The sequence below is a fragment of the Cryptomeria japonica genome, chromosome 11 (genome assembly GCF_030272615.1).
Source record: "Cryptomeria japonica chromosome 11, Sugi_1.0, whole genome shotgun sequence".
NCBI classification, from domain to species: domain Eukaryota; kingdom Viridiplantae; phylum Streptophyta; class Pinopsida; order Cupressales; family Cupressaceae; genus Cryptomeria; species Cryptomeria japonica.
Window position 1 is genome coordinate 280,881,505 of NC_081415.1, and position 24,535 is coordinate 280,906,039.

A 24,535-nucleotide genomic window follows, 5' to 3' on the forward strand; every position below is an offset into this window, starting at 1 on the left:
AACAAGAGGAAGAGAAGAAGAAGGAAGAGGAAAAGAAAGAAGAGGAGAAGCGAAAAGAGGAAGAGAAGAAACAAGAAGAGAGGAGGAAAAATGAAGAGGAGAAGAAGAAGGATGAAGAAGAGAAGAAGTGGAAAGATGAAGAAAAGAGACAAGAAGAGGAAAAAAGAAAGAAAGAAGAAGAGGAGTAGAGGAAGGCACAAGATGACAAGCAAAAAGCCAAGGACAAGGAAGCAGCGGCCAAGAGCACACAGGTGGAGACCCCAATGGCAACCGGTAGTCAGGCTAAACTAGCTGACATTGCTAGTCCCATCGACCTCCAATCTTCAAATGAAATGGAGTTGCTCCAAAGCATCACACTTGCCCAAGAACGCCTAGAAGTAATAAGGAGGAAAAAGGAGCAAGATGTGATCCAAGCTGCGGTGGACACTCGTACCGGTTTGATACTCGGTACCAAACTCCCCAGTACCAATTCCTATCTTACACAATTAAAACTTCTATGTATAGTTGTGGAAGACTAGGTCCAAAGCCTGGAAGAAGTTGTAGAAACAAATTCCAAGAAGGAGCATGAAACGGCTCTGAACATTGCCTTGGTGAAGAAGTTGAATGAGCTTCGGTCAGAACTTCAGAAGGCACAAAAGGACATTAGAGATGCAATGGATGAGGGCAATCTACTACTTAGCAAAATTTGTCAACCTTATCTATTTTGTGATGATGTGCTCACTCAGAAGGACAAGCTGCAAACTGATATTAAGTCATTTATTAGCACCTTCAAGATGCCATATGATTCCTTCTCCACATATGGACAAACTACTCACCGGTTTCAACTACAGTCTGCAAGAATTGAGGTAGAGATAAGCAATCAGACACATAATTTGTAGGAACTTCAACTAGTCCTACTGCCCAGACTGCAAACTCTCCAGAAATGCTACCTCAATATAGATGCCCTAACTGTTACTCAAGAGATGAGTACCATGGATGCCATGGAGGAGTAGGTTTATTAGATGCAAATGGAGAATGAGGTTGCTACCTCATTGCTTGAATCATGGTCTTTATCCATGAAGACATTTATGCAAGACTTTAAATCCATTTTTGACAACTTTCACTCTCTATTGTCATAACTCTTATTTTGTTAATGCTAATAGAACAGGGGTTGTCAACTATACTTTGTCATTGTTGGCAAAGGGGGAGTAGTAAACTTGAATTAAAATTTTGATGGGGAATAGTATCTGTATTTAAATTTTGATGCATGCTTTCATGACTATCTCTGTAAGAAAGTAGTATACATTGTATTGTCTGCAAAAGGGATAGTGTATATGCTTAGGGGGAGTAATTTTGTTTATGGCATGATTTTGTTGTAAAAAACTTAGATGTCAAAATTTTTCCTAAGTGTTGCCATCAATGCCAAAGGGGGAGATTGTTGGCATTTTGATGATTATGTTGTGATTGTCATTGATGGACACACATTTGCTATGAGATCACTTTGTGAATGTATGAATTATGCTCAACCAGTAATTTTTCCAAACTGGTATCATGTTGTAGTCTTTAGACTACTATTGTTATGCAGAAAGTGTTTACCGATCTCAAGCAGAGTGGAGAAAAGGAACTAAAGCGACAGTTATCATATTTCTAGTCTTCATTTTGGCAAACCGATAATTGGTGAATGTATGAACTGGCAATCCATTTAATATTTGAACCGATATTACTCTGAGTTCCAAACTGGCAACCGACATTTTGTATGAACCAGTATTACTTTGTGATGAGTTACCATCCACTGTTTGTTTAGTTGTGCCGACACTCTGGCGGTGCTTTTGTGTCGTGTTACCAAATATGTCTAGGTACACTAAACCTAGGAACTTGCACTGTAATCCTATTGGACCGATATGAAATCAAATTCCTTCTCAAGGACATCATGTCTAGGCTTTTAGGTGTGTTGTTAGGATTTTTGGTGGTTGATGAGTTTGAGTGTGTGATCTTAAGATAGAAGATCAAGTCTATGTGCTATAACAGAGTGTGGAGTTTTTCTGAAGACTGAAGTAATGCAACATGCATTAACAATGAGCTTTAATGGATCTAACCAAGCATACTATGCTAGTATCTAGATCACTCACTTGTTGATTACTTATATCTTCGACAAGTCTGAAAACCCTTAACCGGGTAGGCTTAGAAGAGCCTTTGCAAATCCTCTAACAAGGTGGTTCACAACTATGGATCTGAAATCCTCTCACAAGGTAGTCTTTAATCAGACTTATCTCCTAACAGAGATTGAGATTCCTAATAGGATCTATTCTGGTAAAGAACTTTGTATGACCTTAACCGGTCTGACCTTAATCGGTCTGGTTACTATTCTGCAGATAGTTACTTGTGAGTTTCATCTCACTGTGGTTTTTCCCTTTTGGGTTTCCATGTCAAAATCTCTTGTGTTATGGTGATTGTGCTTCTGTGGGTGAATGCATTATTTGCTATTTGGTTTGCATGTGTGCTAACTGGTTTGTTTGCTAAAATGTTTTATCGGTTTACTGCTAGACTAGTCAAGTGTTTAAGTACATAAATTTTTGGTATACTAATTCACCCCCCCTCTTAGTATTCATCAATCATGTCGTTAGGGGTCATATGGTGTCCCATGAACCCTTATGACCTCTTAGGACACCATATGACCCCTAATGACACCATATTGGGTCGCTTTGGGTCATATTATGTCCTAAGGGGTCATATTGTGTCCTACGACCCCTTAGGACACCATATGACCCCTAACGACATGATTTGGTGTCTTAAGGGGTCCTATGGTGTCATTAGGGGTCATATGGTGTCCATAGGGGTTCATGGGACACCATATAACCCCTTAGGACACCATATGACCCCTAATGACACAATTTGGTGTCTTAAGGGGACCTATGGTTTCCCAAGACACCATATGACCCCTATGGACACCATATGACCCCTAACGACACCATAGGACCCCTTAGGACACCATATGATCCCTTAAGACACCATATTTGGTCGTGATGGGTCATATTGTGTCCTAGTGGGTCATATTGTGTCATATGACCCCTTTAAGAAATCATATGACCCCTTAGGACACCATATGACCCCTAATGACACCATATTGGGTCGCTTTGGGTCATATGGTGTCTTACGACCCCTTAGGATAACATATGACCTATAACGACACAATTTGGTGTCTTAAGGGGTCATATGGTGTCCTAGGACATCATATGACCCCTAATGACACCATATGGTGTCATAAGGGGTCGTATGTTGTCCTTAGGGTGATATGGTGTCCTAAGAGGTCATAAGGGTTCATGGGAAACCATATGACCCTCTCCTCTCTCTCTCTCTCTCTCCCTCTCTCTCTAAAATATGACTAATAAAATTCGATATCCGATTTTAATCGGATATCAGATTTCCACCATGTGGCAGTTTAGTAAATAAAAGGTGGCAACGAGAAAAATTTTGGGGACCACAAATTTTTGTACTAAAATTGGATATCCGATTTTAGTACAAAAAAAAGGAAAAAAGGGTTTTTGGGCCATTTTGTAGATTCCAACGGCCCACAGTCTGCATATTATGTTTTATGTCGAGGATCATGGGTTTTCAGATAGGTAGAGACAAATTTGTGCTTTTGGGAGATTCTTAAAGTGAAAAATTACGTTGTCAATCATGAAGGAGCATATGTGTGGAGGGAAATGGGGAGTACTATTGTATCGGTGGTTGATTTTGCAAAGAACTATACATTGCAACCATAGAATGAGGTACAGTCTCAGTACTACAATTCAGTCCAGATTGCTATTTGTGTTCGCATTACATATAGACATGCTCCTGATAGTACAGAAGAGGACAGGAAGATAATCAGGGAGTATCATTTTTATATGAGTGATGATATATCTCACACTCCTCTGAGTATGTGCAACATTCTTTCGAGAATTTTTTTGAGTTCTTGCATGAGAAAGATATTGCAATTGATTGACATATAATATGGTCAGATAACTATACGGGTCAATTCAAGAATGCCCGTATGTTTTATTGGTTGAGTAGAATGCATGTGGAGAGGCGTATACCTCATATTTGGTGTTTTTTTGAGGCAGGGCATGGGAGCATGCGTAGGGTAATAATGCTTAACTGGACATGTCGAAGCTGATGGTTCGTAATCACAACGAGCAGAACGAGAAATCGGCCATGCGACAAAATTCGATTGAGTGAGACTGACGATTTTTTCACCAACCAAAAAATTGCTGCCCTAATAAAACCCCGAGCGTTCGACCGAGGTGGGGAGCAAAATAGGACCATGCATAGGGTAATAATGAATTGTATCAAGTATTGTTTATTAAATGAATTGTATTGTATTGTTCATTAAATGAATTGAATTGTTCATGAATTGTATTATTCATTGAATGAATTGTATTGTATTGTTGACTAAATGAATTGTATTGTTCATTAAATGAATTGTATTGTATTGTTCATTAAATGAATTATATTGTTCATTATAAAAACAACACTTACGATGAAATGAAATGAATTGTGTAGACACCCAAAATTGTCATGTCTAATTAAATAAATATTTTATTTATTTAATTATCTAAGCCTAATTCTTCTATTAATTAAATAAATCTTTATTTATTTAATTAATTCATTTATCCTCTTCTAGCCTTATTTCTCATTTAAATAAATACATTTATTTATTTAAATTATCCCTTTCCTAAATTAAATAAATATTTTATTTATTTAATTGCCTTACTTCTTCTATTAATTAAATAAATCTTTATTTATTTAATTAATTCATTATCTTTTTCTACACATGACACATGTCATTCATCTCTTATTTCCTACACTACCTACCCCTTTCATTATTTTGGTATTTCTTATACCTACCCTCTAATCCTAGCCGACCTCCTTTTTACACCTCTCAATCTTAACCCTCCATTTTTACTGTGTCTTCTATTTAAGGAGATGCTTTCTTCATTACCAAACCCTAACTACTGGATCAATTGACTACACTACAATTCTACTTGCAACCACATTCCGTTCTTTGTTGAGCTCTTGTGCATACAAAAATCTGAGAGCAAGCATATCAAACAAGATCAATGGAGATAGGAAGAATGGAGATCAAAACCCTAGTGGACATGTGATGGTATAATCTTTGTGATTTTTGAGTTATTTTGCATTGTCTTAGGTTATCTTCATATGTTATGGTGGATCTTTGTTCATTGTTGGACTAGGGTTTGGTGGTTGAATCCATTTTAGTCTTTCAATATTGTTGTTTATTGCTATCCATTTTCACCATATACATTTTGGCACGCCCGGTGGGACTCTTGTCCCTTTGCATTTAACATTTTTGTTGCAGATTTTGCATTTTTGAAGTTGCAGATCGGACAATTTCGACGACATTTTAGGTTTTTTCCGCGTCTACGATTGTTCGGATCGCGTTTTTGTATTTCAGAGGCATCTGTGATATCTTTTATCGCGTCTGTGTTTCTGTCATTTTTATTTTTTTTGCAGGTTTCCGAAAGTTGCGTCTGTGATCCCTAATCGCGTCTGTGAACCATCTGATCGCGTCTGCAGAATAAAGAGGCGTCTGTGTTCTGAAATCACGTCTGCGAATCACAGAACCGCGTTTGTGTAGGACAGACGCGTCTGTGTCTGGTATAACAGCGTCTGTGCATTCTGTTTTGCAAATTTTTTTAAGTTTTTCGATTCGGGTTTTCGGATTTTGTACTTAGGGTTTCAGATCTGGTTCATTTTTGGCTAACCTTTGCAGATCTAGCTAACCTGGTTTGTGCAGCTTGCTTTGGAGGCAAATACGTTTTTGTTGAAGGCCCCTTTTCACAAAGTCTTTTTGGGTTTTCTTAAAATTTACCTAACTTGTGTGCTTGCAGGAAGGGGTTATCACTTGAAACAACCCAAACTACTAACAATTTTGTTGCAGGGCCTTAGCTAGGGTTTTGTAATTTTATTTGTGTGCCTTGTCTTCATAGCTTAGCAAACACTTCGATTGGTGCACTAAAATTGAATCATTGTCTTTTGTGTCTTGAGCAATAGGCTCTTTTTGTTTATTCTTTAGAGGGCCTGTCTTCCCGTGTGGTCATTAGGACTACTAGTGAGAAGAGAACGACCCAAGTGGTAGCAAAAGAAAAGCCATCTTCTTCCAAGCCACTATAATCAAATGTATTCATGGTGAAAACTATGAATAACGTGTGCTGATTAGTTCATACCGACACTATGTCTCCCCATAAACCCGTTTGATCAAATTTATTTGATCATTTGTAGGGCGTAACCCCTACCGGCTGGGAGCCTTCTGTATTTACAGAGCTGAAAGTGCCGCATGTATGGCCACACGAGCGGATGCCCTTACTAGCACCTCATTGTTTTAGATGCCCAAATCCTTCTAGTTGTTGAGGCAGGAGGTCGGACCTCTGGTAGCGGCCCACACACATACGGTTCTTAGTAGAGATACAAAGTTCGCCATGGGGAGTTTTCATGGGGACTGATGCTTGGCTGACCCGAGAAGTGAGTGCCGAGGGTGGAGCCAGTGAGGTCAAGCATCTAAGTATCCGCTCTGAATAGCGTAGCCTCGGGGGTAAAACCCCATGTGGGATCAACAATTATTGTCCTGGCCAGCCATAAGAATTGTGCTTGACTTATGATAAACATTCAAACGATCAAGACAAAACAGCAAAACATTGTGTCTTTTGTGTCTTCAAGTGTATGCAAAAACTTTTTACATCAAACAACACACTTTTTGGAGTCTAAACAGTCTGCAAACATTGGGTCATCAACACTGTGTCCTCTTGTCACGAAAAACAGTCGAAAAATCAGATTTGGTCACAGCAAAACAAATTCACAGATAGGAAAGATTGCACTAAGGTTACAGAAACGCGTCTGTGTCTGTTAAAACCGCGTCTGTGTCTGATAAACGCGTCTGTGAAGTACAGAATAGCGTCTGTGTTTTTATCAGCGTCTGTGTCGAACAGAGACACGTCTGTGTCTGGAAATCGCGTCTGTGAAGTATACAGAAGCGTCTGTGTCCAAAATTGCAAAAAAACTGTTACAGTTCCAGCAAACATCAACAGGAAATCTCAGAATCACGTTTGTGTCAAACAGAATAGCGTCTGTGTCTTCGAAACGCGTCTGTGAAGTATACAGAGGCGTCTGTGTCAGGATTTGAAAAAAGTTTAACAGTCAAGCAAACAAAGAAATCAGTTTCGGCATACTCGAGCTTCCTAGGTTGTCTCTTCAGGTTTCATCTAGCATTCAGCCTGTTCTAAGGTCTTACACAGTTCATCATTGCTTCATACCTCATTTTACATTCATACTTGTCTAAACTTGAGTCAAAAGGTCACTTGCTTGTCCTCACTATACTTTGTCAACACACTACATACTACTACACTTTGCTAAGTGGTCCCTCATCAAGGTTTCTTACCTTTGGGTCTCATTTGGTCTTACTTAGAGTCAAGGTCAGCTTACCTCATCAAGAGAAACTATCCTCTCTTTGGAAGTCACACCTACTCTACTACATACATACTTGGTCTTACACTTTGGACATTGCAAGTAAACTTCAGATTCATTTATACTCCATACAACTCTTGGTCTTACATACTCTTGTCATTTCGTCTAAGATTCTCACATATTGCTAAACACCTAGTTCATGGTTGAAACCCGTCTTCAAAAATCTAGGAGAATAGCTAAAGAAGCTCAAGGGTCCGTAAACATGAGTTCTTATGAGTATGACAATGATGCCTTCTACAATCCTGAGCACACTACATTACCAGACATGAATGTTTATAGACACAATCCAAATATGGAAAGCGCAAACGCTATACACAACGCTACACACAATGACAATGTTGACAATTCTTCAATACTATCAGCAAACATACAAGAATCTGTAATGGATCCTCAATTCAATAGATTGGTTGAAGAGATAATGAGGAGAGATCGTCAATACTTTCTAAACATGATGGCACAAAGTGGAGCTAAAATACCACATGATTTTGACTTATCTCAACTTATGGAAAGTAGACCTTCACAACAAACTCAACCAAATAGTGGAGGACCCAATAATATGATGCCGGAGTCACCATCAGTTTTGGTTCAGAAACCAGCAATCCCACATACACAAGCTCAAATGCATGATACTTACACTCAAAGACCATCATGGAGGCCTTATGTTCAAACACATGCTCAAGATATGGGTCAACCAAGACAAATGGATACTCAAGGACTTCCTCAAAATTTTGACACAAGAAGACCTCATGCCAAAATTGGGGGCAACATAATGGAAAATGAAAGGCCCATTGAATATGGTTTATATACACAAAACAGATATGGGGTCCCTCGACAAGAAATTATGCCAAGTGCTCCATACATGTCACAACAATATAGACCTCCATATGGACATGTCTACGATCAGTATCATCCATATATGCAACAAGCTCCTCCTCAAATGGGTGTTTCAAACATGGGATATGCTACAAGAAATCCATCTCCTCCCAAAAATAATTTGGAGCAACAAATTAGAGATCTACAAAAGAAAGTGGAAGACATGGGCACATCAAAACCCACATATACTATGAGAGATATATGCCCTTATCCCTTTGATAAGAGCATTCCAATGCCTCCGTTCCCTCCGCACTTTGCAACGCCGAAATTTGACAAATATAGAGGGAGAGGAGACCCCAAGGCACACATAAGACAATTCTTCACAGCTTGCATTGAGGTAGCGGCAGAAGAAACATACTTAATGAGGTTGTTCCCATAGAGCTTAGGAGATCAAGCGATGGAATGGTTTTCTCAATTACCTCCTGGTATTAAGTCATGGGGCGACTTGGCAGAGGCATTTATTCAACATTTCTCTTACAACATTGAAACAGATGTCTCAGTTACTACCTTGTGCAATACGAAACAAAAAGAAGGAGAATCTTTTGCGTCATTTTTACAAAGATGGAGAAACTTAGCTAGCAGATGCTCTTGTGAAATCCCGCAAAAACAAATGGTGGAAATGTTCACACAAAATGTTAACAAGGCTATTGGCTATGATCTCAGAAAAGCTTGTTTGTCTACATTTAAGGATGTCATTGAAAAGGGCCTAGCAACAGAAAAGGTCTTGATTGAACAAGGAGTTATCAAACTATTCAAAGAAAACAAAGAGGACTTTAAGGGAAAGGACAAACCAAAGTTTTGGAACAAGAACAAGAACACAGTTAATGATGGTGTTGTTGATGCCAACACAGTGAGACCAAAGTTCATCTTTTCTGGATCAAATTCTACCAACAATCAAGTGAACAATCAAACGGCTGCTAAACCATGAAGGAAGTACACTCCATTGGGAGAACCACTTGAATCAGTATTCAAAAAGCTTGTAGCAAACAAAGTGATCACGGTCCCAGATTTTCCTCCATATGAACCAAAGGTAAAACCGAATTGGTGGAATGATGATGAATATTGTGAATTTCATAAGAGCAAGGGTCACAAGACAAGTAATTGCCATCGATTGAAAAACATTGTACAAGATCTCATTGACAGAGGAGATATTGAGATTGAGGGACATTCATCTAACCAAGAGCATGAGGTATTTAAGGAACCATTCCCAAAACATGACAAGGGAAAAGGCAAAGTCACAGATGATCAAGCCAATTATACCAGAACATCTTACAATTATGATTCCACCATTAATCACATCTCAATGGACAATCATATTTCTACCATTACTATCAAAAATAAAAATCCTGAGAATCCTCCTCAGCGACCTAAAATTGTCCTAAAAGGTGTGGGATCTTCGTCCGCATCTACCTCTGAATGTCATGTTACAACCCATAGAGGTAAGATCACATTGCCAGGTACCTCTACTAAGAATACCAATCTTTTGTCAACTAAGCCTGAGTACGATCTTGTAGAGCAATTAGGGAAAACACCCGCACTCATCTCTATTCTTGAGCTTTTACGTATATCTCCTGCACATAAAGCTGTCCTTGACAAAACCTTGAGAGATACTGCTGTCCCTACTGATCTGAACGTGGATCAGTTTCAAGCCATGGTGGGATACCTATCTGTTCCACACTCCCTCACATTCACAGAAGCCGATGACGCCTCCATAAGTCAGCCTCATAATGCACCTCTACATATTGAAGCCTTCATACATAAACACCGAATAAAACGAGTCCTGATAGATGGAGGAGCAGGTCTTAATATTTGTACATTGAGCACCATCAGACAATTGGGATATTCTGACAAAGCTGTGAATGCTACAAACCAAATCACTATTAAGGCTTATGATGATGAAGAGCGTTCGTCCAAGGGCACAGTCATCTTACCACTAAGAATAGGGCCAGTCACAAAGGACGTGATTTGTCAAGTCCTGGATCTAGACCTCACATATAACATATTGCTAGGACATCCGTGGATTCATGAAATGAGAGCAGTCCCATCAACGTACCATCAGTGCATAAAATTTCCTCATAATGGAGTCGAGGTAACGGTCAATGGTGATCCAAATCCATTCATATATTGCAATAACTTGAGACCACATACTGAGATTATCATTCCCAGCAATCGTGAGGCTACTCCTTCTTCAGCATATATTGATCCTGAGTCATTAAAACCCTCGACATCCAAACAAGGTGAACTTAGAGCCAAGTTTCAAGACAAAGGCATGGGAGAATACACTCTGAATCAAACAATGTTCTTACGACAAGTCATGAACTCCCCCAAGGAATATGGGAGACCACATCTTAATAAGAAAATCTCCATCAGGCTCCTCAAATGGGATCCTACCGTCTTTCAAAAATGGGGCGAACTAGAGGAAGAAAGTTTATATAAAATGCTATATAAGGACGCTGAAGATGATACACATGATCAAATTATAATACCCTGTGAAAACTACGGTAAAGGTTTCAAAATTCTGCAGAGATTCGGGTATGATGGAAAAAGTCCTCTCGGACTACGCAAAGAAGGTGTCATGGAGCCTCTACAACCTGAGCTAACTACAAGAAGGGAACGCTCTAAGGGGCTTGGTTTTCTAAATCCCAAGATTCAAAACAAGAGAACAAAACAGATATGGCGAGTCAAAGTGGCTGAAGTTCAACAAGAGGATAATTATTCCACAGACTCCAATGAGTGGGAATGGGGTTCAGACAAATCCTCCAGCAACTATGAACTTAATGAGACATTTAGAGAGCCAGATGAACCTACAGAGGAGGAGGAGTTTTACAAGAAATTCAGAGTTGGTCAAGAACCGACCCATAAGGATCACGCACAAGCTTCGTTTCAGGGCCCTAGGTCAGGATCACATAGGATGAGGACACTTGTCCCTGAGGGTGCTACTAGTGATGATAATTTGGACTCACTCACGATCGACACTGATGAGGAGAGTGCCATTGACGACCTCGATGACTACCTTGACATACCTGAATATAACCACATCTTCACTATTAGCCTTGCGGACTCTAAAAACACTAAAGACCTTCCCCTCGTTCACCCCCAACTCATTGACTGGGATCAGGATGGACCACCACAGTTGGATACATTTCAAAATGACGAAGCTATTGTTGATTATCTTGGCATTCGCGATGATCTTCATCTTGGAGACCATAAAGCAGGATACGCCATAGAGTTAAATAACATGGCATACTTTGGTGAGGGTGTCGGGCCTTCTAGTCGCAAAAATGTGAAAATAAAGACAAAACAAGGGTCTTATGGCGAAAACCACACTGTGGCGCTCTCTGACTCTAAAAGAGTAAAAAGAAAGGACGTATCTGAGGGTGAAAACCTCTCTGAGGCGCCCGAAGATGGAAGGCTTGACATTCTCCCAGCATCATACGAGGAAAAATCATCCATGTTGGTAGAGGAGACTATAAAGACAAACATTGGTACAGCAGAGGTTCCACACAACATATTTTTGGCTCAATCATTGACAGAGGCCAAGAAAGCAAGGTTCATAAGCTTCTTTAAGGAACGACAAGTCAACTTCGCATGGTCTTATGCTGATATGCCTGGACTAGACTCCGATTTAGTAATGCATCATTTAACAGTCAAACCGGGGGCAAAACCAGTAAAACAGAAATTGAGGAAAATGCATCCACAGGTGGCATTGCTAGTCAAGGCAGAGCTGGAGAAATTACTAGATGTCGGATTCATACGCCCAATTGATTATCCCGAATGGATTTCCAACTTAGTACCTGTTAGCAAACCAGATCGCAGCATCCGAATATGTACAGACTTCAGGGATATCAACAAGGCTTGTCCGAAGGACGATTTCCCATTACCAAACATTGATTTAATTGTTGATCTCATAGCAGGCCATGAGATGTTATCTTTAATGGACGGATTCTCTAGATATAATCAGATTAGGATTGCACCTGAAGATCAACATAAAACATCATTCACTTGTCCATGGGGAACCTTCTGCTGGAATGTCATGCCCTTTGGGCTGAAAAATGCAGGTGCCACATATCAACGAGCCATGACTACTATCTTCCATGATCTCATGCATGTAAAGGTGGAAGATTATGTCGACGACCTTTTGGTTAAATCAATAGACAGAAATACACACTTGGACATACTTTCAGTTGCTTTTGATAGGCTGGAAAAATACAAGGTAAGATTAAATCCAAAGAAATGTGTCTTTGGAGTAACCTCCGGGAAGCTCCTAGGATTCATTGTGTCTAAAAGAGGAATAGAAGCGGATCCAGCAAAAGTCAAGGCTATCTTGGACATGCCACCACCCAAGAATATCAGTCAACTTCGGTCTTTACAAGGGAGACTCCAGTCCATACGAAGATTCATAGCACAACTCGCAGATAAGTGTAATCCTTTCCAGCATCTGCTACACAAAAACATTAAGTTCAAATGGGATGAGAACTGTCAACAGGCTTTTCAGGCACTTAAAGACTATCTTTTGAACCCGCCAGTTTTGATGCCACCAATTCCGGATCAACCATTGCTACTTTACATATCAGCTACTCCAACAGCACTGGGGGCACTACTAGCACAGCAAATATCTGACGGCAAGGAAAAAGCAGTCTACTATATCAGTCGCACATTGGTGGGATATGAGCTAAACTACACACCAATTGAGCGTGCATGTCTCGCTGTGGTCTTCGCTTCACAAAAATTACGACATTATATGCTCACTCACAAGACCAAGTTGATTGCCAGAATTGATCCACTAAAATATCTGCTCAACAAAGCTACACTTACTGGGCGACTGGCCAAGTGGGTAATGATTTTGAGTGAATTCGACATTGAATACGTGGACAGAAAAGCAATCAAAGGACAAGCCATCGCAGATCAACTGGCAGATGCTCCCATGATAGATGATGTTCCTCTACAGTCAGAATTTCCAGATGAGTCCATTCTAACAATATCACCTGCAAAGCCATGGCAACTATACTTTGATGGCTCATACACACAGCATGGGGCAGGAGCGGGTATACTCTTTATAACTCCCCAAGGTGATTCTATACCAAAGTCATACCGCTTATCATTTCCTTGCACCAACAATATAGCGGAATACGAGGCATTAACAACTGGGTTAAGAATTGCAGTTCAGTGGAAGATCCAGGAACTTCGTGTTTTTGGCGATTCTCAACTTGTCATCCGTCAAGCAACTGATGATTATCAAACAAAAGATGAAAAGCTAATGCCTTACAAACAACTGGTAGATGATCTGAAACAACACTTTGCAAAGATAGAGTTCGAGCAGATACCAAGAGAACAGAATCGCGCTGCTGATGCCATGGCTACAATTGCTTCACTCATTGACCTACCGCAAAATGAGACCTGTTATGAGTTCCTGGTTGACAACCTGCTGATTCCGTCATATGAGATCACTCCTACGGAAATGATATGTGTTGTTGGTCCTGAATCCCAGTTATATGGTTCCATATTCACATACCTTCGCGACAACATCTTACCTCCCGATTTATCGAACAACCAACGCCGCACTTTCATCCGCCAATCCTCCCGATACGTTATCCTAGCTGATATCCTATACCGACGAGGTCTAGATGGCACCCTCCTTAGATGTTTAGAGAGTGACGAAGCTCAGATTGCGTTACGAGAAGTGCACGAAGGGATATGTGGTCCACATACTAGTGGTCCTACCTTGGCCAAGAAACTCATCAGGACTGGATACTACTGGCCTACGATGGAAAAAGATGCATATCAGTTTGTCAAGAGGTGTAAGCAGTGTCAAATTCATGGAGACCTCATACATGCACCAGCACAGGAACTACAGCCACTTGCATCTCCTTGGCCCTTTTGTCAGTGGGGACTCGATCTCATAGGCAAGATTCACCCTCCTTCTTCCAATGGACATAAATTCATTATCACAGCCACAGAGTATTTCACAAAGTGGATTGAAGCCGTGCCTCTCACACAAGTTACTGGGAAACAAATCGCTACTTTCATCCTGAACTACATCATTTGCCGATACGGGATTCCTACTTCCATTATCACCGATAACGGGCGTCCTTTCAAGAACCAGGATGTTCGTGAACTCTGTGAGCGCTTCCATATCTCTCATCGTTTCTCCACACCATATTACCCCCAAGGTAATGGCCAAGCTGAGGCGTCTAACAAAACAATTCTCAAAATACTTAAAAAGACAGTCGACGACACTGGCCGTAACTGGCATGTCCAACTCAATCTCGCACTTTGGGCCTATCGTACCAGTGTCCGCACACCTACAGGGGCTACACCTTACTCACTTGTCTACGGTGCTGAAGCCATCTTGCCTATTGAGGTCGAGTTACCTTCTTTACAGGTCTCCTTGAGAAACATAATCAACGATGAAGACTACAAGGTCTCTCGCTTACAAGAACTAGAACTGCTGGAGGAACGACGACACACTGCTTTTAATCATCTCAAGGCTTACCAACAACGAATGAGTCGCAGTTACAATCACAAGGTCAAGCCTCGCACATTTGAGGTAGGTGACTTAGTCCTCAGAGAGAACCCCAAGAATCAGCAAGATAGAGAAAAGAAGGGCAAATTTGAACCCAACTGGCTTGGTCCTTACATCATCACAGCAGCATATGGATCTGGGGCATATCAACTCTCAACTACAGAAGGGGAATCTTTGGAGGATCCTATCAACAGCATGCACCTTCGCAGGTTCTACACATAAGCTCTTTTTGAGTATCCTAATGCAAAAATACAAAAAAATCAAAAATTTCAAAAATACAAAAAAAAATTATAAAACAAAAAAATCGTTACTTGGTGAAAACCTGGCAAATAGGCGCCTTGTGACAACAAAAAAATTGAAAAATCGAGAAAAGTAAAGAAAAATAATTTCGTCCAACGGTGAAAACCACTTCGGTGGCGCCCTGGGCAAGTACCATGGTGAAAACTGGGTCACCAGCACCATGCGTAGAGACTTTGCTTCTCCCTCTTTCAGGATTCTCTTTCATCTTTTCACTTCGCACACACTCACGACCAATTCACTCACAATAAACTTACCCATTCCCATCATGGCTTGTTATTGATCTACCCAAGATTGGTTAGCCATTCATAATAAACCCTCCCTTTTCACTCCCTTTCCATCCATAATAAATCAGATCCTATCTGTGACTACGGCCAATTCCTACGTCTAGTAATGGGTGTGGAACTGAGAACATCACATGTTTCGAGGAGTACAGTTTCTTCCAGCTTCCTTCAGTCTATTCGCGCACAATCCGCAATAAAGCAACATTTGCATCACAGATCCACAATAAAGTTTCATCTTCTCCGCAATAAAGTATCAATTTCATGGATTCAGTCAGTTTCAAATGAGACACAGCAGCAACAATGAGCTTCAGCAAAATCAAATCTTTCAACAGACTCAGACAACATATGGTTCAGTGCTATCGATCCTTTTGTGAAAGTGAACATTGTGACCACAATCAAAATTTGACTTATACAAGTGACAAGAGACACTAAACTTGAGGACTACAGTGGATGTTGGTGTCGAGTCTTGGTTTTCTTTTGGTTTTATCTTTTTGGTGACATGTCTTTTAGCTTTTCCAGGATGTCTTTTGACTAGAGATTCTATCTCCAGAATGTCTTTGACTAGAAAGGCGAGAATGGGGTATCGTCACTTATTTGCATTTGCTGTCTGTGGATTGTCTTTTAGTAATGCTATGACTTGTCCAAGGATATGAGGACACTGTGAGTCTAGTATGAACTGGGGCATTCCTTGTTTGTGACTGTCTTATCTCCATGCAAACAGGTACAATGACTTTCTGGGCCGAACAAATGCCTCGATTGTCATAACCTATTCTGCCATAATAAAGCTCAATGATGATAACGCACAAGAAGCTCTTTCACGTTCATATCTTCTGTCTTCCATCCCCCTTTCTTGATTGACTTCCATTGTCCTTCTCGAGTCCGCGTAGCCCGCTATCACATGACTGAGTATAATGACACACCAAAAACATTTGCATTTCATATAGCTGCACCTACATCACCACATATAAGCATTTCATACATACATATAGATATCACAATTGCATCACATCCTGCATACAACACATGTTAGCACATCTCACATTTTCATTATGTAAATAATCATTTGCATTATCATATTCATTTGCATTACATACATTCACATTTGCATCATGCATCACATATACAACATAAAAGAACAAAAAAAATAAGCATCCATATCATAAAACATATACATCATAGAAGCATTTCATCACATAAGGTACACATGCATATAGCTGCCGCAAAAATGGATCATCTCTCATATATAATCAAAATGTGTCATGATACAATGATGTCAAAAGAATCATATGGCTACAAAAGAATCACCCGCAGGTGTCTACAATACAAGAAGTGATACATATACTGATACAATGGGAGCCCACTATAGCTATGAGGAACTCCCTCCCTCGGAGCCGCCTCACCTCGACGGAGTCTGAGCTATAGATGGACCCGCCCCTGGATCCCCCTGTCTCTCTGGTGGTGGTGGAGGCCCCATAACCCCACCGCTGGATGCCTGTCTCCTGCGGCTCCCTCCTGTAGCCGTCGCTGTGCGCGACGATCTATGGAAGCTCCTAGCCCGCTGATCTGCTGGCACGGCTGCATAATATAGATCCCTCCAGTAGGCGATCTCCTCTCCGGCTCGCAAAACATATGCGTAGCCTGCCCCTGCATCCTCTGCTGCCCGCCTCCCTGCCCTCAGAGCTGTCTCGGCCTCGGTGTATCTCTGGATGGCCTGATCCCTCTCCCGCTCTGTGTCTCGGACCCTGATCCTGAGGTGGTTCCTCTCTCGAACCAAATCCTCAATCTCATCTGCCTGGCCCTGGCAGATCTCCCGCAGCCTAAGCACCTCATCCTCCTCAGAGTCTCCGCTCTCTGTCCCTGCCTGTGGCTCCTCCTCTACAGGTGCCTGTCCCTGTGCCTCTGCCTGCACCTATCCCTGTGCCTGTATAGGTACCTGTGGCTGTACCTGTCTCTGTCCCTCTGGCTGCACCTGTCTCTGTCCCTCTCTGGGACCCTGTGCTGCCGGCACCTGTAGGGGCAGTCCACCCCGTCCTCTCACCACTAGAGCTGCTCTCTCCTGAACTCCCTCCCTCCGAGGTGCTACCCGTCTCTCTCCCACCACTCCCCTCCGCCTCCGCCGGCCCCTACCTCCATCCCCTCCTCCCTCATCATCCTCTCCTCCACCCTCTCCATCCACTGGCTCTGCTGGATCTGTCAACCTAGGAAATGGATGCTTTGCCCAGTACGCAGAGTACTCTGCGTCCATCCCTGCATCATCTACCTCCGGCCACATGTCCCATGCCATCGGCATCATCTCCGCTAGCTGCATAACTGCCTGATCATATGATAGCAGTGGGCCAAACTGCACCTGATCTCTGACCGTACAGGCATACATGCCCGAGCCTCGGGGCATCCTCTGAATCCTGCCATACTGCCTGCATACCCTGTCCACCAGCTGTCTCTCTAATATATAGGGCGTCCGCCCAATCAGGTACCTGCTCCGGAAGGTGTAGGGCAGCTCCAGTGCATCGTCCTCCCACTCCTCGCACCCCAGGTACGGCCTCCAGATCACCATGTCAATGTCATCAATGACTCTCCTCCAGTGCTCCAATCTCCCAATCCGAGGCTGGGATGTAATCATCGCATATAGGTGCACAAAACTCTGTCCCTGTCCTCTGCCTCTAAAATGAATAGGCCGTGTGATGGGAAGGTGCTCATAGGCCCACACCTGCAAGAGAGTCACACCGCAGCCCAACCCCACTGATCCATGGTATACAAACTGATGCAGCTCATAATACAAATGTGCTAGGACACATGGCCCCCATGCATACCTAGTGTGCTCTGCCATCAGCGTCTCCAAGGCCCCTCCCCAGCCCACTGCCAATCCTCGTGTGGCCCTGTCTGGACATAAGTATCCACTGATAACTCCCCCAACAATTGCCGGCAATGCTAATCCTGTGGCAGTCATGGTGTCCCAGGCTACATGGCCTACTCGCATCTCCAACTCAGGATCCTGAAAGACCCGTCTCAAGGCCTCCCTGTCACCATCACGGTCGTAGGGGATCAACTCTCCATCAATGGGAACATGTAATATCCTGTATACATCCTCTAAGGTCACTGTCATCTCACCCATCGGCAGGTGAAACGTGCATGTCTCTGAGTGCCATCTCTCGGCCAACGCAGTCAGCAACCCCATGTTTGCCCGAAACTCGGGCACATAGAGCATATGTGTGAGACCCATCTCCTCAACGGAAATCATGTCCTGGATAGACAACTCTGGTCGCAGTCTCTGTGTCGACGGGAATCTCTCCCGTTACTCCAACATCGGTAAATACTCCTGCAGTCACACAATCAATCTTGTTAGTTATCGTGGCATTCACTGTTTATCACAAAATGCTACTTGCTACCTAAATGCATATGGCTATCTACCCTAGTGACACTCACTGTTCATCACAAAGTGTTGCTATTTATCTTAGTAGTGCTCCCTGTTCATCACAAAGTACTACGTGTGTGACATTCTCTGTTCATCACAAAGTGTCACTCACATTCGCACTCCCTGTTCATCACAAAGTGCTGCATATCCTGGTGCTCCCTATTCATCACAAAGTGCCTTGATCTATCCTAATCTTCCCAGAGGACCTGCTTGAGTATATCCTCTCAGCAGCTTATCCAATCGACAGCGTATGTTCATCACAGAACTGCCGATTTGACCTAAAGGACTAAAACCATGCATTTAAACACACAAACGCACTGTTTCAACACACACGCGCTTTTAACTCATAAACGCGCTTATAGACTGCATAAACGCGCCTCTGCAACACAGACGCGCTTTCTGAACACAAACGTGCCTATGCCAGACACAAACGCGACCAGGGAACACAGACGTCTCTGCATGACATAAACGCTACTAAAAATCACAGATGCTGCTGAATTTCACAAACGCGTCCGCAATCAACACAAACGCGGTTCCAGGCACAGACGCGCCTGGACCCGACACAGACGCGCCTGTTGGACATAAACGCGCCTGACGCTGACACAGACGCGGTTGCGCGTTTTTGCACTTCTATACTATCCTATTCCTAGCGCATTTATTGCTCCTAAACATGCATTAATGACAAAACTCGAAATGCGTGAAAGTACGAGGAGGTTTTCGGGTACTTATCGGCTCTCCTGCATCGGCTGGTCGCTGGAATCGGCGGACACGGTCGAATCTATGAACGAATGCCATCGCTGCTGACTGCTGCTGCTCTTTTCTCGCTCTGCACTGTGATCTTCTATGGGTGTGGATGACAATGAGGATGTCTTTTGCCCGTGGTCTATCTTATAGCCTACCCTAGCCCTCGCCTTCATTTCCCGAGTCAGTCTTCCTCATCCCGTGACTTTGTCACTTTATCCAATCAGTCCATTCTATCCCATCTTTCTTATCGAGAGATTGTCTGCAATCTTTCCAGACTTTTTCATCCAATCTCTCGAGGGGGCATATCATTCCCATCCTGGGGCAACTCTGTATCAGTTCATCTTGTCTTCTTTGAAACAACGCGACAAGCCGCATTGTCTCAAAGAGGGGCAAAATGTAGACACCCAAAATTGTCATGTCTAATTAAATAAATATTTTATTTATTTAATTATCTAAGCCTAATTCTTCTATTAATTAAATAAATCTTTATTTATTTAATTAATTCATTTATCCTCTTCTAGCCTTATTTCTCATTTAAATAAATACATTTATTTATTTAAATTATCCCTTTCCTAAATTAAATAAATATTTTATTTATTTAATTGCCTTACTTCTTCTATTAATTAAATAAATCTTTATTTATTTAATTAATTCATTATCTTTTTCTACACATGACACATGTCATTCATCTCTTATTTCCTACACTACCTACCCCTTTCATTATTTTGGTATTTCTTATACCTACCCTCTAATCCTAGCCGACCTCCTTTTTACACCTCTCAATCTTAACCCTCCATTTTTACTGTGTCTTCTATTTAAGGAGATGCTTTCTTCATTACCAAACCCTAACTACTGGATCAATTGACTACACTACAATTCTACTTGCAACCACATTCCGTTCTTTGTTGAGCTCTTGTGCATACAAAAATCTGAGAGCAAGCATATCAAACAAGATCAATGGAGATAGGAAGAATGGAGATCAAAACCCTAGTGGACATGTGATGGTATAATCTTTGTGATTTTTGAGTTATTTTGCATTGTCTTAGGTTATCTTCATATGTTATGGTGGATCTTTGTTCATTGTTGGACTAGGGTTTGGTGGTTGAATCCATTTTAGTCTTTCAATATTGTTGTTTATTGCTATCCATTTTCACCATATACAAATTGTATTGTTCATTAAATATCCATTATTAACCATTGTTAATTATTGGAATGAAGATTAAAGATTTCCATGATAACACCACGCATAGATGAGTAACAATTTATATGATCGAATATCAACTTCTGTATATATAAAAATGTCAAATGATTACAAATGTATGTCCATACACAAATATGGCATAAATGCCAACTGAAACAAAATGTATGTCTAAATACGTGAATGTATGTCCATATACAAAATATACATGCCAACTAGACATGTAAGAATCCAAAAACTATCTATGACATCCTAAGCTACTGATGGATCATCAAAATCGATCCTCTTCGCTGCATTGCTTGGCTCTGAAGGATCCTGCACAAGAAAAACAAACCACTACTAATATTAGTTATATTATATAATTCACATTCGAAAAGTTAACATAAAAATGAACTATAATTGAACTATTCATGTTTACCTCATCTCCATGTTTTCTCTTCAGCTTTGCAAGACTCTTGATGTATGTCTTTGGTAGAGGAGGTATGTTTTGAATATTTTCATACACAACCTACATATGTTCAGAAACATGACATTGATACAAGTTAGCATATAATTGTCATTGATAATAACAAATTATATCTACTAACCAAAAAATAAAATAAACACACATCTACTCGAGGCATTTCTTCTTCTTCTTCAGGTATAGTGGGTGTAGTCATCAAGGATGTGAAGCCAAGAATTCTCTATATATATACACAACAAGTATATGAAACTATCAATCTATGTCTAGACATGTATAATCACTATAAGTTATTTAAACTATTCATTCAATCATATTTGCATTCAATTACCTTTCCCTTGTCTCCAATTGCACTACCAGATCCTAAATCACACTGCCTCACACTCGTGTTGCTTGTGCCCTACAAGAGTAAAATAAGATATATATGCAAGCTACTACATAATCTAATTAATACCAATATAAATGATAAGAATGTATGTACAATAAAATACAAATGACTAGGTGCAATAATATATGTACCATCAAGCTATCAAGGCCAAATGAAATGGTCAACAAGGTGCCCTCCTGAATCCATCTCAGCTTATCCTTGGTTATCAACTGTTAAATAGACCATGTAAATAAAAATTAGTACTTAATATTATCTAATTTATAAATATTTAATTAAAATATAACATGAACTGTGAAAATACAAATCTTACCACTACATCATCAATGTACGATGATGGTGCCTCCTCGCCTCTAGCATGTGAGGACTCCCCAGGGTATCCTCCAGTCTGTGTAATAATATCTGGTGCATCATGCATCTCATGCACCTCATAATTTGCACTGTCCATAGGAGGATCAACGGGCTGTCCAATTGGACCCAAGCATACATGCCCACACATGACACAACTATGGGGCACACATATGTGTGGAGCCGAGGATGACATGTCAACACCACTGGATGTACCGCTACCATCAAGAGTAGGCTGAGCTATTGACGCAGCTTGAGAAACCAAAAGGCTACTCAAAGAGTGAATAGCCAATATGGTCTGTGAAGTCGCATCACAAATGATATCAGGATGCTGCACTGCAGGTGGGGGATCAACAGGAGGAGGGGGGACATATGGGCCCTGGACTACTCTGACTGCCATAGGTCTATTTTGGGGCATACCTAAACCTACACCCTGGAAAGGTTGGTTGTCAAAGTAGTTCACATGTTTATGTAAAACAAACTCAGCATACAATTTTTTAATGAAATAGAAGGGGATATCAAGATTGTTGTTGGGTGGTTTGTCAAAAACCATCCACCGACGATCCCAAAAGTTTTTCACAATCCCATCATTTGTGCACCATTTAATAGAAAGTTTTATTTTTTTGGGATCTATGGGCTGACCAGTACGGGGATTGACAAACAATGAGGCGATTTCGGCTTTGGATATCTTGAGATCCTTGATATCCTTATACGACAAGCCATCTGCATATTTTTCCCTCATAGAATCTCACCACAAAAGGGCAGCATTGTGCTCCTCAGTCATGGTTTCCATACTTTTTATGATCGATGTGAGAGGATCAAACATTGGGTTTAGACGAGGGATCCTATCATATACTTCTGCAATCCCCCTCAATTCATTCAAATTTTGTGCAATCAAATCTTGAATTGAGGGGGGGTTTGGCAAATGAGGGTTTGGTTGTTGCAGTTGTGGTTGGTCAGTGTTTTCATTGTTATCCCCCATTTTTAACCTAATTGAATGTAAACGATTAAATTTAGTTAACAAATTTAAACAATTAGGTATTTGATTTTAAAAAACCTAGTTTTCATGAAAAAAGACATATTTTCAATGAAAAATCAAATAAACATTAACAAAAAATATAAAAAATGAATGAAAATGATTGAAAACGATAAAATTCTTACCTCTCAATCTATTTTTTAGCAATTTTTTGCCAAAACACCGGATATCGGATTTTGATGAAATCGCGCCTGTGAGTTAAAAATGACTCACGGGCTATCACTGTCGAAATATAAAAGTCTCAGAAAATTGGATATCCGATTTTTATACTTAAATTAATTTTAAATAACATATATAATGTAATAATATATTATATAATTATATAATACGTATTGTATTATATTATATATATTATAATATAATATATAATATAATATTATATAAAATATAATATAATATTATATAAAATATAATATAATTATGTATTATATAATACAATAACATATTATATATAATATAATATAATATTATATTGTATTATATAATATATTATTATATTATATAATACGTATTGTATTATATTATATATATTATAATATATAATATAATATAATATAATATTATTTTATATTATATATTATATAATATGTAACATATAATATATTTTTTAAATTAAAATTACAAATAAAAATCGGATATCCGATTTGCATAGGTAATTACCAGGCCAAGGTGTACTGACACCCAGGCCAAGCAAAAAGTCAACACAGATTTTCACATTTTTAGGCGAGTGAAGAAGGCTATTTTTTTCACATCACCACTTTTTGGGCCCCCTTGATCCTACACTAACCCGTCCACTTTTGAAAGAAAGTGAGCTCGAGGATTCCCAGAAGGTGTTTTCTAGATACAAATCAAGTAGCAATGATAATACAATCTTGCATTGAGTTAGATCATTTTGTGACTCAGGTAGCTCGACTATTTTCTTCTCCAAAGTGTCAAAGGCAAATTTCATAGGAGTTTAGTTTGTTTTCATAAATGGTGATTATTTGAGTTCCTATGCTGCATTTTGTAGCATTCGCCATTATGATTTTCTGCTCTTACAAGAAATAAATAGTTATCATCTCTAGACCATAGCCACCATGGTTTTGAATTCTGAAGGCACAAATGAGTTCACAAAACTGTTACATGGGCTCAATCAATGAATCCCCAAATAGAAAACATAACCACCAAATCATCTTTGACTGATAAACTCAACCCCAAAGGTAAGAAAGGCCCTAAAATATGATAGAGATTTATGCTATTGTTTAGGTCTGCATAGAGTGAAAGGACTACATATGGGAAGGAGACAATCATCCATACTTATCACAAGCTTATGTAGCTCATGTAGACTCAAGGTGAGTTCCAAAATGACCATCAAAGATGCTCCATGTACCTACAATGGTGAGCCATTTCTAACATAGTGTCCCTGGGACTTTTTCTATTTACCATAACAAGATGTTTTATAACACAGTGGGTAAGTAGCTGAAAAAAAAAAAAAG